General features: G+C 42.1%; 1 pseudogene; it reads left to right on the top strand.

The window, feature by feature from the left end:
• Positions 1–10,048: 10,048 nt before the first annotated feature.
• LOC133389758 (5S ribosomal RNA) lies at positions 10,049–10,166 on the top strand (annotated as a pseudogene).
• The last annotated feature ends 9,745 nt before the right edge of the window (positions 10,167–19,911 follow it).

Genomic DNA, 19,911 nt, shown 5'->3' with positions numbered 1-19,911 from the left:
ATACGCTTCCGGGCCAAATTCAAAGTGTTGGTATTAACCTATAAAGCCTTATACGGTGCGGGACCTCGATATCTGTCGGAACGCCTCTCCCGCTATGAACCGGCTCGTACACTACGGTCTGCTACGAAGGCCCTCCTCCGGGTCCCGACTCATAGGGAGGCCCAGAGGGCAGTGACAAGATCAAGGGCCTTCTCAGTGGTGGCCCCCGAACTATGGAATAGTCTCCCCGAGGAGGTTCGCCTGGCGCCAACACTATCATCCTTTCGGCGCCAGGTTAAAACCTTTCTCTACTCCGAGGCATTTTAATTTTTTGTTAATGATTGTAATGTTTGTAATTTGATTTTAGCCTTTGCTGTTTTTAGATTGTGAAATTTGATTTTAGACTGATGTTTTTGTATTATATTGTATTTTATTGTATCTATGTTCACTGCCCAGAGAGCTATTGCTAGTCGGGCGGTATATAAGTTTTAAAAATAAATAAATAAATAAATAAAATTGGACGTCTTCTCTAGAGGAATTTAAAATTTTCAGATGGATGAAATTAAAAGACAGACCAACTTGGGATGAAATTGAAAAAACTCTTGTGTATTTAAAAACGAAAAATGTAGAAATCGATGACGCTTTTGTTATTCCATCAAGCTTCTAATTTAAATATATTTTTGGAAAACATGGACACAAATGCGGAATTTTCTTTTTTTTTTTTTTCAGCTATTTTTCTGGCTGCTTTTTTTTTTTTTACAATAATTTTTATTCAAATTTTCATAAAACATAGAAAACAAAATCATAAAACATTCAAAGACAAAAAACAAAACAAAACAAAAATGATTAAACAAAAAAATAAAATAAAATAAAATGTTGACTTCCCATTTGTCACATATCAAATCAGTTATAGGTCTACAATATATAACAATCCTGTCTCTTAAATCATATTATAAAATCACTTTCCTCCAGTAGTTATCTTAATTAATCATCAAATCTCATAAACATTACTTTATTCTTTCCACAAAAAGTCAAAGAGAGGTTTCAATTCTTTAAGAAATATATCTATCAATTTTTCTCCAAATAAACATGTCAATTAATCCATCTCGTTAATAATTATAATAATCTTATTGTCATAACCATAGTCCAAATAAACATTTCGATTAATCCATCTCATCAGAATCTGTTAGGTCCAATAATTTCAATAGCCATTATTCCATTATCCCTATTAGTTCCATCTTCCATCTTCAATAGTCCTGTTAAGTCCAGTAATTTCAGTGTCCAATCTTCCATTATCAGTATTCCATAATAATCTTGCTGTTGTAGCCATAGTCATATAATAAGAGTCTGATGGGAATTTCCTCTATCCCAAATATTTTCTTGCCATCCATTCTGAATAAGTTGCTGAAATACTGTTGTAAAGTCATATCTGTGTTCTTCTTTTTTACAAAATGCACTGGCTCATCTCTTAAGAGTTTTTCCATTGTCACATGGCTGCAGTTAATTCCATAGATTTTCTCTATATCAAGCTCCATCACATCATTCCAGTCCAGAAGATTATCCAAGCCATTGATAACTTTATCTCTAATATCTTCATTAATTTCTTCAGAGATAACGTTAAATTCCAAACAGTAGATTTTATTTCTAAAATCCATAAACTCCAGATCTTTTTCCAATTCCACATTTGTTCCAATCTCCAGGGCTTGTATCTTCCCTTTATTTTTTCTTTTCTCATCTCTGATCTCATTCTCCTCTCTCACAGGGTCCCCTATTTCTTTAAACTCCTGCGTCATTTTGCTCAGTTCAATTTTCAGCTCCTTACTACCCTGTCGCAGGGTTGTTTCGTTATCTCAATCTCATCCATTATTTTCTGAAACATAATTACTTCCAGATTCTCAGCCACTTTCTTGATTGCCATTTTTAAAACCACGAAAACAAAGCAAAACAAAAATAAAGAAGAACCACTTCTTATTTCAGCAACAATTGGGTTAATATTCCAGGCTTGATGACATCACAGTATAAACAGAGCAACCTGCCTTATCTCTCTTGTGCAAGAATGCAAAACAAATTTAGTTCCCAGCATCAAAACAGTTAGTGGCGTCGTGAAGAAGCAGATTCGTCAAAATAAAATAGACCAAAAAAAGAATAGTCCCAGACAATATAATATTCCTCGGAATAGAAATCAGGAATAGAAAACCCTCTTCTGTTTATTATCTTTAGAATGCACTTCCAGGACAGCTTTTTGCGACAGAAACAGAGATAAGCTGTTAATTTCGTGAATAACAGAGAAGAGCTATATCTCACCCAGAAGTTGTCCAAAGCCGATCAATCTGACAAATCTCCTTTTGCTGCAACAATTTAAACCAAGTAAAAAAAATAATAGAAAGAAGGGTGCTTGCCTGTTAGTCCGTTCTCTCTTTGAAGAAAAGATAAACGTATCGCTTAAGCAGATAGAGCTTGTTAGAAAGTCCGTCCGGCATTGTTGGCTGGACCTTATCTCATAAATTAATGAAATCCAGTCCTCCCAACAAAAACAGGCTTTGAGGTTGATCTCTACGTTTCTCCCTGCCCGGGAGAAATTTCATCAGTCAAAAAAAAAAAATGTTCTGACTGATTTATATCTGAATAAGCTTCTTTTGAGGCGGGAGCCCGTCCCAAAAGCAGGCACAAGCGAAGTCACCCTTCCCGGAAGTCCACAACTTCGATTGGTAGCCCAGCTACGTCCCTACCTGAGTAAGGAGGATCTTACATCAGTAGTACATGCTCTGGTAACCTCACGTTTGGATTACTGTAATGCGCTCTATGTAGGGCTACCTCTGAAGACGGTTCGGAAGCTACAGCTGGTGCAAAATGCGGCGGCCAGACTGCTAACAAGAACGAAGCGGTCTGACCATATAACACCTGTTTTGGCCTGCTTGCACTGGCTTCCAATACGCTTCCGGGCCAAATTCAAAGTGTTGGTATTAACCTATAAAGCCTTATACGGCGCAGGACCTCGATATCTGTCGGAACGCCTCTCCCGCTATGAACCGGCTCGTACACTACGGTCTGCTACGAAGGCCCTCCTCCGGGTCCCGACTCATAGGGAGGCCCGGAGGGCAGTGACAAGATCAAGGGCCTTCTCAGTGGTGGCCCCCGAACTATGGAATAGTCTCCCCGAGGAGGTTCGCCTGGCGCCAACACTATCATCCTTTCGGCGCCAGGTTAAAACCTTTCTCTACTCCGAGGCATTTTAATTTTTTGTTAATGATTGTAATGTTTGTAATTTGATTTTAGCCTTTGCTGTTTTTAGATTGTGAAATTTGATTTTAGACTGATGTTTTTGTATTATATTGTATTTTATTGTATCTATGTTCACTGCCCAGAGAGCTATTGCTAGTCGGGCGGTATATAAGTTTTAAAAATAAATAAATAAATAAATAAATAAAATTGGACGTCTTCTCTAGAGGAATTTAAAATTTTCAGATGGATGAAATTAAAAGACAGACCAACTTGGGATGAAATTGAAAAAACTCTTGTGTATTTAAAAACGAAAAATGTAGAAATCGATGACGCTTTTGTTATTCCATCAAGCTTCTAATTTAAATATATTTTTGGAAAACATGGACACAAATGCGGAATTTTCAAGGAAAATATCATCGGATAAACGGGTAGATTCCCTGCTCTATGACCTTCGCCATGCCCCCTCTCTGCCAAGTTTCCACCGAGCTTTGAAAACCTGGCTATTTAGGTGGGCATACAATCTTCCTGGGGTGGACTAGTCTTATCTTGTTATAGTTGTGGGTGGTTTTAGCTCATTATAGTTGAGGTTTTGGGTTATCTGTTAGTATTTTATATGTTGTATTTTATTTTATATGTTGCATTTTATCCTATTATGTACGTCGCCTAGAGTGGCCGTTAACCCGGCCAGATAGGCGACTCAGAAATAAAATTTTATTATTATTATTATTATTATTACATTACTTCAAAAAAGTGAATAAAACTGCGAGCTCTGAGTTTTTAAAAATATGTTCTTTCATTTTTGCAATACCAAGCCACAATGCTAATGTTGAAAGAGTCTTCAGCATGATGAACGCTCAATGGACTGATAAAAGAAATAGACTGGCTGTCGACTCCATGAAAAATTTGTTAATGGTTAAATATAACTTCAAAGAATTTGATTGCTTACAATTTTACAATTATTGTACGGGAAACAAAAAATTGTTAGCCGAAGTTCAAAGTAAGGCAAAATATTCATTCAATTAAAATTTTATATTTATATTATAGGTTTTGTTAAAGTTATTATTGATCTCTTTCATGTATGTTTATTGCAAAAGTACTTGTAATGTACGTAGTTGCCTACTTTAATTTGTGATTTAATTTGATTTTTGTGATGATACTAATTGAAGGTTCTGGTCATTCAATTAAAATTTTATATTTACGTCAATAAAAATTATGTTCCAGAAATGTTTATGTTTTATTGAATACCTACTACATTTTACGCACATAAAAAAAATATACCCCCTTCCTCCGGCCCCCAGATTATCATCTTCTTTTAAAGAGTGTACTTGTGTACTCTTTTCTTATGATCCAGGGATGGTAACCCTAAGTACATATCTATTGACATCAATGGGGATAGTTCAGCAACAATATTTGTGAGGGGATTAGCTAAATAAACCTAATCATAACTAAACTCACATACACACTCAACATACATACACACACATGAAGGAGCAAGCACACAAGGCATAAGAGGAGATAGGGAGGGAGTTGAGTTCAGCACAATTGAGGAAGGCACACTAGCCTGCCCTTTCTCTCGCTCTGCGCTCACTTTGCAGACTAGGCCTCAGTCATGCGCAGCCAGGCAGGGAGGACCAGAATGTGGCTTCTGAAACACAGTCACACACACACACACAGTCAAAGATAGACAGAGGGAACAGATGCAGAGGCTACAATTTGTAGGGAAAGGACCTCCAGAAGACAGGACAGGGAGCAAGATATACCTTTCCCAGCCCTGATGGGCAATCTAGAAATAGAACTGGAGCATGCTGAGACTCCTGCATCAAGTAGAGAAACAGCAAATGCAGTAGGCAGGTCCTGAAATGGCTTCTTGGATCTCTGCATTGGCTAGCAAAGGTCCAGATCAAAGCCAGAAAAGTAGTGGAGCCCTGAAAAGGGCTTTTGAAACAGCTTCAGCAAGCAGGGACCTCTGTTTCAGCAGGCAGGGCCAAGAAAAATGAAGGAAAAGCAGGGGAGAGCCAGACCTGTGGATTCTGGCTGGCTAAGTAATTCAGCAGGTAATTTCAGGTAGAGTGATATCTTGGTTGATATCTTGATTGATATTTCAGGTAGATTGATATCTTGGGTGACCAAGATCCAGAGTCCAGAACAATGATTCAGCAGGTGATTTCATAGTGGAACTGGACAACCAGAACCCATAACAGAAAATGGCTCTAGGAGTCCAATTCTTATACCTTTCTGGACAAAAGCCTCAAAGGAGAATGCATTATTGATTGGATCAGGCAGGTATCCTTCCTATGATGAGTCATATGGTCAGAGTAATGGGCTTTTCTTTTGTGAAGACAGGTGGTGGCATTCACCTTTTAGCTAGCTTGATAAGATTTGAACAATGGGCTCCTCTCTTGAGGGCCAAACTTTTACAATTACTTTTGGGATTGCATTGATTGGATTGCCAAAGGTCATGTCCTGTGCATATGACGGGCAACATCCTCTCAGCTGAAATGATAGACCTAACTCTTTCAGCTACTTTTTCCATCAAGTCTCAAGCAGCCTTTCTGCAAAATGAACCAAAGTGAAGCCATATTAAAAATCATATAGGCCATGTTGGGGTGGAGTGTCTCTCAGGTTTATAGGCTTGTAGTCAGCCTGCCAACAGCAGCAGCTTGAGGAAGGAGTTGTAAGGGGATTAAATAGGGCCTACCTATTTCACCTTTTTTCTACCAAAGAAGAAAGAGCCTGTTGCTTGTGCCTGCTTCCTGTGCACGCAAGCCTTCTGCTCCTTCTCTATGGTACTCCTAAATGCAATGCAGTAGTCTTCAGTGTCCATTTTATCTAAAACAGGAAAGTATTTTTTTTACCAATTTTGGAACAAGCCAGGGTCTTAAACCATGGTCTGAAGTTAGCTGAAAGATCCTGGCTTATTCCAAAGCTGTTCCTGGTCTGGATAAAACCATGGTTAATTGGAGACTTCCACATTGCACTCTCAGGTGTGCTGAGAAAAGTGGAGGGAAGTAGCTGTATGCACAGCCCCAAAGCTTGTTCATATCTCAGCTTGTTAAGCCAAAGGCAACCACAGTCTCTTGAAGTATGAAACTACCTTTCATATAAGGGACAGCAGCAACCTCATAACTGTCAGCTTGTTCAGATCTAGTGCCAACTCCTCAACTTGTGATGGAGGTGTGATGTGGATAAATGCCATGACCTTTTTCTTTACAAATAATAGTTTAAAAATATTTCAGCAATAATTATGTGCAGAAAAATTGCTGCACTGTAATCCCATTTGCCTAGCGGAGAGGGCAGATGAGGAAGAAGCCCTCTGTACCAGGAAATGTGCTTGCCAAATCAGGAAAGACCTTTTCCTGTTTATGTGAAAAAGATAGAAAGTGTCACTGATTCTCTACCTTCCAAAGTTGTGAAGCCCACTGCGGTGCAGTTGCTCTGAACATCTGTGTTTATCTGAAGGAATACCAATTACCATATGCATTTGCCCATGTGTTGAGATTTTTTGAGGAGGATTTATTTTTACATATGTGAGATATGGCAGAATATGATTTATAGCCTGATGGCACTGCAGTTATGGAACTCCCTGCTCAAGGACATGAGGTTATCTGCTTCCCTCCCAGCCTTTTATCAGCCTATGCAAGACAGATAGATAAAGATGGCCCTTTCAGTGTTACTGCTGGAGACTTAAGCTGTGTACACGCCATACATTTAAAGCACATGAATTCTGCCAAAGAATCCTGGGAACTGTAGTTCACTCCTCATAGGGATAAATTCCCAGCACCTTCAACAAACTAGTTTCCAGTATTCTTTGGGGGAAGTCATGTGCTTTCAATATGCATTAAATATATATTGTGTTGATGGCCTTAAACAATTCCTGCCTCATTTTTATCATTATTGGATTTATTTATGATCCAAAGGTGAATTGTTTTTATTGCTGTTTTGAGCATTTTAGTGCCCCACCTAGAAAGCTTGGCTATGAATTGGCCAAGAAACCAAACAGTGGTGCTGTTAGGTGTGAGGCAGCCCTAAGCAAGATATTCTTTGGGTGTGCCATACTGCCCTGGATCCTCTGCCACCAGTGGGTCTGCCCCTGCTGTGGCTAGGGATAGGGAGAATATTTACTAAATTGGATTTATTACTGGATTTTGACATAATCTGACAATCTGCATTGTTTTCAGACCAGTACTGATTTCTTGTGGTGGATCGTGGCTGTCATCAACACGCTGTTATTTTTTTTAAAAAAATTGCCCTAAATTTTACGTTATTGTCTTTGTAATTGGCTTTCCTCTAAGCTGATGCATTCTTAACTCAGTGGAATAAGTGCCTACACACAAGCATTTTCATAAGCATTTTCGTTAGCTATTATGTTATTTTTTTCACTGGAAAAAAAACCCCATGAGTCAGCAATTGCGCAAACAATCGGGAACAAAAATATGGCAGATCGGTACTGAAAGCCAGACTGTTGTAATTCAAACAGACAGGAACCAGCTACTGAAGCCCAACCCTAGCTGGGGCATCATCACCCAGAATTCTCCTTCCATAAGGTGCTCCCGCTGAGCAATTCAAGGGTCAGATAAAAATAAAATACAAATCAGAAGCAAAGAAAGTTGCTTTGCATTTGGGGAAGAAAAGAACCAAGAAGGAGCACCAGATGTTTGATTGATTCTCTTTCTCTCTCCTTTCCACTTCTGAAATATGAGGACTATAAGCAAAGAGGATTTCCACACAGGAACACCGTCCTTAACTCATACATGCAACGAACGAGCTTTAGGGATAAAGGGCACCTACACTGCAGTCCTTCATGCATGCCCAGAACAACTTTGTCACAAGTAGAACATTTGTTTTGTTGTAATATATTTGAAAGTCTGTTTTTATGATGTTTTAGAGTGTTTTTAGCACTTTTGTTTCCTGACCTGGGCTCCTATTGGGAGGAAGGGTGGAATATAATAATAATAATAATAATAATAATAATAATAATAATAATAATAATAATAATAATAATAATAATAAAAGGCAGTGCTGGCTGACATCTTTGTGGCGTGTGGAGTGGGGTGAAGGGCAGAAAGTACTCCATCTCAAGTCCTTGGGTTTTTCACTTTTTACAACTTTCCTTGCAAAAACTATGTGGGAAGCAAAACAAGATGCATACACAAGTTCCTCTTCTCTCACACAAAGGAGGGAGAAAAAGCTGCACATTTTTCCTGTTCTTCTGTTCAGCTCCCCCCCCCGCCCGCAGTAACTTGACTGATTTTTCCTCATCTCTACTAAGAAGGTTAAAAAAGCCCCTTTCTGGCTTCTGGCTAACCTAATCCAGGAGGGTCTGGCCTGGCCTGGTGGCCTCCTGGCCTAGCACCAGCACCACTGCCATTTGCTAGGAAGAGTGTGGGGTTGGGGCAGCTCAGGGGCACCAGTGGGAGCAGGGCCGGTTCTAAAGGGTGGCCAGGTGGGGCACTGGCCTGATGGCCCCTGGAGCTACAGGGAGCCCCTCAGCCACCCCTCCACTCCCCTTCTGCGATCTGCAGCCCCCCACGCCCCCCCACCTACCTGTCTGCTGTCTTTTACCATTGCCCTTAACGAAAATGGCGGCCATGGTTTCCCTAAGGTATTGAAGCCCCTGCTGCCATCTTAGTTAATGGCAGAGATGCGCACGTGTAGCACACACGCGTGCCATCAACAAAGATAGCGGCGGAGGCATCATCCCCTTAGGGAAACCGTGGCCACCATCTTTGTTAAGGGCAATGGTAAAAGACAGCAGACAGGTAGGTGGGGTGGGGTGGGCTGTGTGCGTGTGCGCGTGTGCCCACACACACGCTGGGGCCCAGGGCAAGCTGATGCCCAAGGGCCCCGGCATTCCTGGAGCCGGCCCTAAGTGGGAGCACAACATTAGCTCTTTCCCATCCCAGGAAGTGGCATCAACATTGCTACTGTGAGAATGATTCTGCAGCAACACCATGCCAAACCCTCCTGAGTTAAACAGAGCAATGACAATAAGCACAATGTCCTCCACCATGTTGGTAATCTCTCTCCTTCTCTCTCTCCTCCCCACCACCTTACTGGTGGCATTTGGAAGAGATCCTCCTCCCATTTCAGAGGAGGGCAATGAGGATGATCGTGGGATTGGAAAGAAAGCCCTACAAATGAGACTGACAAGAACTGGGCATGTTTAGCCTTAAGAAGCAAAGATGGAGGGGAGATATGATAGCACTGTTCAAGTACTTGAAAGGCTGCCACACAGAGGAGGGCCAGGATCAAGCCAGATTTCAACTGAACATCAGGAAAAACTTCCTAACTGTTAGAGTGTTAGAACAATGGAACCAATTACGTGGGGAGGTGGTGAACTCTCCAACACTGGAGGCCTTCAAGAGGCAGCTGGTCAGCCACCTGTCGGGTATGCTTTAAGTTGGATTCTTGCATTGAGCAGGAGGTTGGACTCGATGACCTTGTAGGCCCCTTCCAACTCTACAATTCTAGGATTCTATGATCCTCCTCTTCCTCCTTCTCCTTCAGTTGTGCAGAACTGGAATGATTTTTAAGAAGATAAGGGAACTCTTTCCCTCCCAGGACTGCCTGGAAAGCTGGCGGCAGTGGAGGTTGAGGGAAGCACCAGGTTGCCCTGCTCTTCCCTCGCCCCACTCTTGCTAGTTACAAAGCAGTGTCAGGAAAGGGAAGAGTTCCCCCTTTAAAAAAAAAATATCAGTAAAATATATCAAATTCTATTTGATAATGATTAGACCAATTCTCTCCAACCTTCGTGATGAAATGGGAGAAAGTTCTATCTCTCTTTCATCTTTCTATGGAACAAGAAGAATGCTCCTGACTGTTTAACACTATCCTAACATTATTCATTGCCTACTGCCATACTACCCTGAATGTGCTGATCTCGTCTGATCTTGGAAAATAAGCAGGGTCAGGCCTGGTTAGTACTTGGATGGGAGACCACCTGGGAATACCAGGTGCCATAGGCTTAGAGGAAGGCAATGGTAAACCACCTCTGAATACCTCTTACCATGAAAACCACATGAATATATCCAAAAAAGATTCATAGAGTCGTCATAAGTCGTAACTGACTTGAAGGCGTATAACAACAAAACCATTATTCATTAGTGTAAATCTTAAATGGAAAAATTATTTATATTTGTATGTAAGTGACATCTGATACTATGCAGACTAAGCAAAATATATAAAGTTAAGATCTGGTGTTGACATAAGGCACCAAACATGTCAGATTCTCAAACACTCAACATCCATAAGAGTTTAAAAGGAGCCCTGCTGGCTCAGACCAAAGGCTCAACATAGTCCAACATCTTTTTCTCACAGTGGCCAACCATATGACTATGGAAGCCCACAAACAGGACCTGAGTGCAGCAATCCCCACTTGTGATTCCCAGCAGCTGATATTCAGAGGCACACTGACTCCAACAGTGGAGAGAGAACAGCCATCGCCATCCAATGACAGGTTCCACAGATATATAGCTACTCTCATGCTTGACTTAACTGGTGTGTTCAGATTGTAGTTAAGTACTTCATCTTCGATTCAGGGGCCTCCATCTCACCCCCCCCAAGTCCTTAAAAAAATAATTGGCTAATGCAAAGTTTTATTATTTATTTATTTATTTATTTATTTATTTATTACATTTGTATACTGCCCCATAGCAGAAGCTCTGTTAGTCTACAGGGCTGCTCTGAGGATGTACTACACGGTCCCCATTGTCATAGGAGCATGTTATCTGCTCCCAGGAATTTTGCCAGAATCAGGTGCTGTTCAAAGTTCTGTTTTGCATAACGTGAAAGATGATAAAATGAAGATGGTTTTCAGTTTGGAAAACCTCTGGTGGATGCTTTAAGTATAGTTGTGAAATGGCACAATATATAGGAATGCTCTGTCTTGATTACCTAATTAAATTCTCTCCAAGACTGCTTAATAAATATGCAGTCAAAAGGCTCCTTCAATCAGCAACTAGTTTCCTGCACTCTATTAAAAGGCAGAGGTGATAAATAGATTCTGGCAAGATCACCTTGTTTGCTGCATATCAGTGAAGCAAGTATGATGGAAGATAATAATAGTTCTATGATGTCCCCTCCTGAATTTCTACATTTTGTATGTCTCACGTATTATGATTGACTAGAGACCAACTATGTTTTCCCCTCTGGCTCCACCATTCTGTTCTACATCGGAACATCTGCTACAAACATTATGCACAATTTCTCATGGTCCAGTTCCTAGAACCAGAATTGGAAGGGACTTTGGAAGTCATCTAGTCTAACCGCCTGCTCAAGGCAGGATCTGCAATGCAGGATGCAACTCTAGCAACCCTGACAGATGGCCATCCAGCCTCTGCTTAATTATCTCCAGTGAAGGAGAGCCCACCAGTTTGTAAGGAAGTCTGTTCCATTGTCAAACAGCAGTTACCATTAGGAAGTTTCTCCTAAGGCAAAATCCACATCCCTGCAATTTCCACCCATGGGTTTTAGACCTGCTCTCTGGAACAATAGGGAACAACTTTCCATCTTCTGAATGACATCCCTCCAGATATTTCAAGACTGTTGCTATGTCACCCTCTAATCATTCTCCAGGCTAAACATGCACAGATTTTTCAATTGCTCAGGATTTGGCTTCGAGAGTCCTCACCATCCTGGTCCCCCTCCTCTAAATACACTCTAGTTTGTCAAGGTTCTTCTTAAAATGTGTTGCCCAGAACTGGACATAGTGCTCTAGATGAGGCTTGACCAGTGCAAAATGGAATGGAGCTGTTATTACATGATTGGAACGTTATACTTCTGTTAATGCAGCCTTAGCATTAGCTTTTCAGCAGCTGAACTACATGGCTGGCTCATGTTCAGCTTGTGAATTTAATTGTTTTACAGAAAGTACATTATGATGTGATATCAGATGTATCTGAGAAGCAACAGTAGTCAGTGTTGTGGGGCAACAGCACTCACCTTACCTCCCAACAGCTGAATTGCTGCTACTTACTGGCAGAGAGGGTGTTGGCGTGAGGCAAACACACCAGTGGAACCAATCCATGCTGCCCATTCTGGTAAGTAGCGGCAATTCAACTGTCAGAAGGGCAGGTGAGCACTGCCGCTCCACCATGCTGTCTGCTACTGCTCAGGTGAGTACGGTCATCATGGTCAATAAGAAATCCTGAAGATACAGTCCGTGAATGCTCAATAGGTTATGGACCAGTGTTTGGTTTGGTTCAAGTCCTGGAGTTCCTAGAGGCAGTAACTGGCTGTATGTGGACCAATAAACTGAAAATGAAACTGAATCCAAACAAGATGGAGGTGCTGTGGGTTACAGGATTTCAGGAAGTACTGCCTATTCTGGGGGTGGTTGCAAGGGCAAGCACATAGCTTGGGGGAGCCATATAACACTGGTCTTAAAGGAATTGCACTGGTTGCCAATTTACTTCTGACCCCAATTCAATGTACTTATTTATTGTTTTATTTATATCCCGTCCTTCCTCCCAGCAGGAGCCCAGGGCAGCAACTTAACGTATAAAGACTTAAATAGCTTGGGACCTGAATATTTAAAGGAACATCTCGCATTTCAACCTGCTTATGTATAAAGATCAGAGGGATAGGCCAGCTCATGATTCCACCACCACATGAGGCTTGTGGGGTAGTGATGTATGAGGGGACTTTCTCTGTGATTCCTCCCTCCATCTAGAATGCTCTCCACTCTACATTCCCCTAGTATAAACAATGCCGATCAAGCAAGCAATTTTTCTTATGTCATATGCTCTCCCTCCACAGTCAGAGGCAGTATGTTTCTGAATACCAGTTGCTGAAAACTGTAGGAAGGGGGAGTGTCCTTGTGCTTAGGTCCTGCTGTGGGCTTCCCATAGGCATCTGGTTGGCCACTGTGAGAACAAGATGCTGGACTAGATGGACCCTTGGCCTGATCCATCAGGTTCTTCTCATGGTCTTATATGATGTATTCTGCATTTTGTTTTGCTATTTTGCATATTTTTGCTAGTTGGCTTATCGTGGGAGGGCAGGTTAGCTCTACCATTAGGCAGAGTGAGGCAGCCACCTCAGGAGGCAGATGCCTAGGTGTGTGGATGGCATAAGCAGCAGTTCCTCCTGAGCCCCTTGCCCATTCCTCTCTAGTGGAGGGCAGAACTGTGTGAACCACATGACCTGACCTGCACTCCCTCAACTAGCCTGCTGTCCCCAGAAGAGTGTTCTATTAAAATTAAAATAAGAGTCACCTCCCAGTCCACCTAGCTTCTGTACATGGAATGGAGGGGCACCATTTGTTCCTTCACCTCAGGCAACAAATTGCCTTGGCCCTGTGGGAGGGACAAAGACGTTATAAGCCCTGCCCATAACTGTTGAAAATCTCAGCCTTCTGTGATTTCAGTAGGCATTGCCAAGGCTTTTTCAGCATATCTTCTCAGTGACAAACGCTAGAAAGTCATTATCCCTGTCCCTTTTAAAACTGAAAACAAATATTCCAAGTCTGCTATTTCATTCAGTGCTTTTTCTGTATTTACAGCGTTTTCACTTAAAAGACACTTGGGTAACAGGGCTGAGAAATTTTGGGAAGTTGCAGTTCTAGGCGATATTAGAATAGCTGCTAGTAGGGACTACCATTTGTTCCCAGGATCCCCTTTGGAACCAGGGCCAGCCCTACTATTAGGCACAGTAAGGCATTTGCCTCAGGCATCAGATACTGGTGGGCTGTACACTTCTATTCTGGTAGCCTGTAGTCTGGCTGTACCCTCCAGTTGGAGAACAGAGCTCCATGCAGCCTGTCCTGCACCCCAAAATAGGGTTGCCAGGTCAGAAGTATCCCAAACCCTGAGATTTCAGGGGTGGGCCCTACTATTGTCATTGAGCATGATACATTAATCATCAACCACAGTTGCTTGGTGCATACAATTAAAACATTTCTCTGATTGGAAAATAAGATAGAAATCTTAGCTAAAAGATGGTGTTCCCATGTCCAGCTGAAGTGATGGAATAATTCCTTCTCACCTGCTTAGGGAACCTGGGTAGGGATTATTTAATCTAGCCTACTTGCTTCTGGCAAGAAGAGTTGAAGTACCCTCAGGCCAGGCCAGTCATCAGAAGGCTATTGTAGGAAGAAAGGAGCCTAGTGTTGTTAGATGGAAGCACTCAGGAGTAAAGATGGATACCCTTGAAATCTGTAATTCTAAACACACTTAGTAAGGGATTAAGCCACATAGAACTCAATAGAACTTCTGAGTAGATATGGTTAGCATTGTGCTGTTGGTCAAGCTTGACTAGGGATCCTCTGCAAAAATATCTATATCCAAGCAGGGTTGTCAATGCCCCCGTCTGGAATGTCCTGCCCCTGCCCTTTAGCATGGCTGCTGCAAACTTCTTTACAGGCTTGACCCTTAACTTTAGAAGGAGGTTTGAGAAATGAGTAAGAATTAAGAAGATTCTCTGTCCTTTTCTGCGTACCCTATGGGCTGCTATAAGCTCACTTTGACAGCCAACCCAATTCTAGTGAGTAATAATTGACAGAGAGAAAACACACATGGTTTGGTCTACCTTCACATGCAGTAGCTTGGGAACAACAGCAATTGAAGCTACACTTTCCAGTATGTGAATTCTCTTTTACCACTGTTGGGCAAGAAACAAACTGTCTTGTAAACAATAACGTGCATCATCAGTGGGTTTAAGGGGGTTGAGCACATGAAACCACTGCTGTTGCTTTTATGGATGTAAGGGAGTTCCATTGATTTACAGCAGAATCCTAACCATATCTACTCAAATGTAAGTCCTACTGAATTCAGTAGGGTTTATTCCCAGTATATGGGATTAGCAGCGCAGCTTTACTCCCAGAAAAGCGAGGTTTTCAAAAAAGGCTATGAATTAGCCAAATGAACTGCCCTCTTCAACAGCCCCAGAAAATTTAAACTTGTTTGACTCCTCGTAATTAGAAAACCATAACACACTGTAATGGCATTTAGCTCTCCTGCAACAAAAAAAGAAGAGACTTTTGCTATTGCTGAATATACATTTGCTCAGTTTATGAGATTTTCAGACAAGCAGGAAAAAGCAACAGTTTTCTGGCCTTGCAACGGGTTCTAGCTACTGCTTGGAGATCAACAAATCCCTTGTCAATCACAACCCTGACTTTGCGTATTGGCTACAAAGCTGAAAGAGTGGGGTTAGAGCAGCCAGCTACCAGTTCATTGAACAGAAGTTGCAGGGAGCGGCTGATGTTTTGGTGTATATCTCTTAAACCAGACCACCTAGGAACTTTTTTTTTTAATGAAAGCTAAGACCAGGAGAGGCCCCCCAAAAGCTGGAGTCTCTGGGTGAAAACCGGAGACCTGGCAACCCTGCCCCATAACTATCCCTGGGCTGCCCTCAGATGTGCTGGAGATGTGCTGTCCATTGTTTTTATTGAAGTAAGATTCAAAGGCCAGGCCACTCAGCATCTATATGAGAAACTGGGTGTGTGTGTGCATGTGCCTTCTTGTCCTTCACCTCAGACAACAAAATATCCTGGGCTGGCCCTGCTTGGAGTGATGGTATGGTATGGTATCACTTCTGGGGCATTCTGGGAAATTTAAAAAATGGCAGCCCAACAGCAAGAAGCCAGAAAGGGGGCTGATGAGTTTCTTGCTGCCTCAATCCAGATTTGCTCCTCTGAACAACACCTCCCTACACAAATACACACACTTTTTTTTGTACTTTTATATTCAACTGTAAAAGGAGGGGAACATTTTGATTGCCCTTGCACTGTGCTAAACTGTGGTGCAATTAAATCAGGATTGGAGAACCTGTGACCCTCCAGATGTTGTGGGACTCCAGCTCCTCCCAGTTCCATCCAACATTGGCAATAGTCAGGGATGATGGGAGTTGTAGTCCAGCAACATCTGGAGAGGTACAGGTTCCCACCCCTGACTTAGGCAATTCTGTACTTAATGGTTTTACAGAGCCTTTTCTCTGTAGAAGGCCAGGCGTATTACTTCATTTGCTTAAAAATTTAGTCTGCCAGCCGTGCTGCATTTGGGCATCTCTCTGCTCATTCTGCTGAGTAGAGTCTTGGATTGCCTGCAAAACCTGCCCTTATGGAATCACTGGGACTTGATGGACCACTCAGTGTAAGGCAGCTTCATGTTGTGTCCAGCAACTGTAGAGCAGACTTTCTTTCCAACATAAGGCCTGAACTCAGCCTGAAGCATATTTGCTTGATCCTAGCTTTGTTGGAAAACCTGATTTAGGGGACTCATTTAAACACTTCTAATGTAGTAAGCCAAACTATTGCTGGCTACAACACTTCTCCTTGCCTAATTTTTTTAGAGTGATTATTTGCATTGATTGGCAGCTACGTGCCTTATATCACTACTTGAATTGATCCGTTCTGCTGGTTTGATTCAGATCGTATTGACCCCAGGGACCCAGTGATGGATTAGCAGTTGCAAACAAGCAATCAAACTCAAACTTATCCATATTAGATCCAGGGCATATTGAGTAAGCCATTGGTCTATCTTAGCATAATTAGCCTTGTCGAAATTGTTTGTAGGTTAATATAAAAAAATATTGCAAGTTTCCTGCAGTCATAGGAAACAATTTGGGCACAGTGTGCCTGATTTGTGGCTCTAACACTGACTTATCCACTGAAGTGCTGTGTTGCCGTTTCTTTCAGTACTTTTCTGATTCCAAAATCAGCACTGGACTGAAGAAGGTAGAAAATGCCTGAGCTATTTCTTTGACACGTAAAATCTGCTAATGCAACGTGACAAAGGCACACAAATGATGACAATAATACTTCACATTTATATAGCATGACTTTCACCAACCTGACACTCTCCAGCTGTTTAGGATTACAATCTGCATCAGGCCGTGGTAGCAGGGCCTGATGAGAGTTGTAGTCCAAAACATCTGGAGGGCACTAGGTTGGCAAAGGCTAGCACATATACAATATCTCAGGAATCCTCACAACAAACAAGGTAGGTCAGTATTATGTGGCTGATGTGTGGTGAGTTGAAGAGATAATGGCTTAACTAATGCCACTTAGGACCCATCTATACTATACATCTAAAGCACTACACATTAATTAACAGTCATGGATTTCCCCAAAGAATCATGGGAACTATAGTTTGTAAAGGGTATTGAGAGGAGATCCTTATTCCCTACACAGAGCTACAATTCTCAGAATTCCCTGGAAAGAGGGATTTATTGTTAAACCACTCTGGGAACTATAGCTCCAGGAAGGGAATGGGGGTCAGCCCCCTTAACACACTACAGTTCCCGGATTCTTTGGGAGAAGCCATGACTGTTAAATGTATACCATCTTTTGTATAATACAGATGGGGCTTCAGTGAGTTGATGGCAGTCATAGCTGGGGATGTCCTAGTTTACAACTCCATTCCTTAGTCCAGGCAGCATCAGTGTCACATGGTCTACTTTAAAAAAAAAATCAGTCCCACAGGCCAACTAAAGTATGCTAAATGTACAAGAGGGCATATTAAGGACAACTTAACCAGGAATAGTGGGACACCATCCTGCTCAGCTTGCAAACTAATGGAGATTTTGTGAGCTCCCTTGGGGTCAAAACCCCTATGGGTTTGCAAGTCCTTCCCTCCCCTGGCAAATGTCCTCCCGGCAAGGGGAAGGAGCACAGACCATTCCCCCAGCAGGAAAAAAGGGCAAGAATGGAAGACAGTAGACAGAAGAGGGCTCTCTGAAGCCTCAAAGTAACCAGTGGGCCACCTGGAGAGCAGAAAATGAGATGGTGAGCATGTTTTGCTCCCCAGGAAATCATGGCCTCGACTACAAGCTCTGTGATTCCCTGGCAGGAAATGGCACTATGATTCTTATTTCCTGCCAAGGCATTGTGGGTTTATGGTCCAGAAATCATGATTTCCCAGCTGGAAAAAGGCACTCTTTGCATCATTTGCTGCCTGCCAGCAACTTCTGCTTGCTAACATCCCCCCTTTCCCAAGGTGGGTTTGTTTTCAAAAGTCTCTAGAAAAGGAGAGAAAGCTTAACAGGTTGAGGGTGTGTGCGAAGTGTGAGCCCAGTCGAGGAGTGCCTGCTCAGAGGGCTGTGCCCATCTCAGTCCAGCTTATTCTTTTAAAATTAGGTCTGGATCACTTGCATAATTAAGCATCCCTGGTCAGATGCTCACTGCATCCATACTCTTGTTAATCTACGGTATGTTAACATAGTATGCACTCTTGCTAAAGAATGGAAATGGCTCGCTGCTGGATCAGATCAAAGTACATTTAGTCCAGCTTTCCTTACAAGAATCCCAGCAACTAGCAGGAGTGATGTGCCCTTTTGTAAATTAGCCAGTAGTCTGATGGTGGCACATGGCGTTTCCCATCTTAGCTGTCATAGGAACATAGGAAGCTGTGAGTGAGACCATTGATTCGTCTAGCTCAGTATTGTCAACACTGGCTGGCAGCAGCTCTCCAGGATTTCATGCAGAAATCTTTCCCAGCCTTTCCTGGAAATCCTTCGTATAGAACCTGCAACTTCCTGCATGTAAGCATGTGCCGTTCCTCACTGAGCTGTGGATCTTCCCCTAGTGTCGCATTATGCTAGCTCTCAGGATTTCTCTTCTAGGCCAATGCAAACCCAGCTGCATTGCATGCCAAAGTACAGCTTCTTCCCGGCAGTTTTAATTCTAAGCAAAACAAAAACATTCAAATTGCAAAGTTTTTTTTTAATGACACACAACAAGAAAATGGCTCTGAGAACGGAGCGTAGCCTTCATCTACCCACACAGTAATTACTGTTCTCTCTCGAACTCTGAACTTGCAGTAATAGTCAACATGAAACAGATAAAGAATCAAAATTACACGCCAGGCTAGTTATGTTTGCTTTTGACAATTCTCTTTGCAAAAAGTATTGGCAGGGTTGGTTGGTTTGTAAGGCGGTTTTCCGTCGTCTGTCTATTCCTATCCAATGTTAACCCTTCTGGATGGCTGAGCACAACCTATTAGCTATTTTGTTATAGGGGAGGAAATCATGTAGCATATTGTGTGTGGCTTTATAAGAGACACATGACAATGGGAGGAGTAATAACAAGGGAGAAATTCTATTCAGTTCACATTTGAAGGTGAGCCTACCTAATTCGCACCTTCTGAAATAATATGAGAAGCAAACCACAGCCATCCTTTGAAATCTGGACTTCTCAAAATTATGCAATGCAGTCCTTCAACCAAACAATATTTGCAAAAATGCATATATTAGTGGAAAGTGTGCATAAAAATGATCACATGAGTGAAAATAACATACAAAAATGAATATTAGGAGAAATTGCTCACAAAAATATGTACATTCGTCAAAACTGCTTACAAAAGTATCATGTCAGTAACCCCGGGGCAGTTTCTAACATTTACAGCAACTCAGTTAAAAACACATTTAAATTAAGGAATCAATGCATATCAAAACAGTACTGCAACAATCTGAAGATCAGTAACAAAGGTGACTCTCAAAGATTAATCCCTAGTACTAGGGAAAACAGAAATGATTTCACTTGGCAGCAGAAACCCATGAAGGTCCCCACCATCCATACCTCCAAAGGAAGGGAATTCCAAAGGTAGGGAGCCACTACAGAGAAGACATTGTTGGGCTGCAGCTCCCCTCATCCTTGAACACTGGCCATGCTAGCTGGGGCGGATGGAAGTTGGAGCCCAGCAACATCTGGAGAGCCACAAATGGCATCAACTACATGGGTGGGCACCTGCCCAGGGCTCATACTCCAGCAAA

This window comes from Rhineura floridana, chromosome 7 (assembly GCF_030035675.1).
Source record: "Rhineura floridana isolate rRhiFlo1 chromosome 7, rRhiFlo1.hap2, whole genome shotgun sequence".
NCBI lineage: Eukaryota > Metazoa > Chordata > Lepidosauria > Squamata > Rhineuridae > Rhineura > Rhineura floridana.
This window is presented reverse-complemented; position numbering and strand designations above follow the sequence as displayed.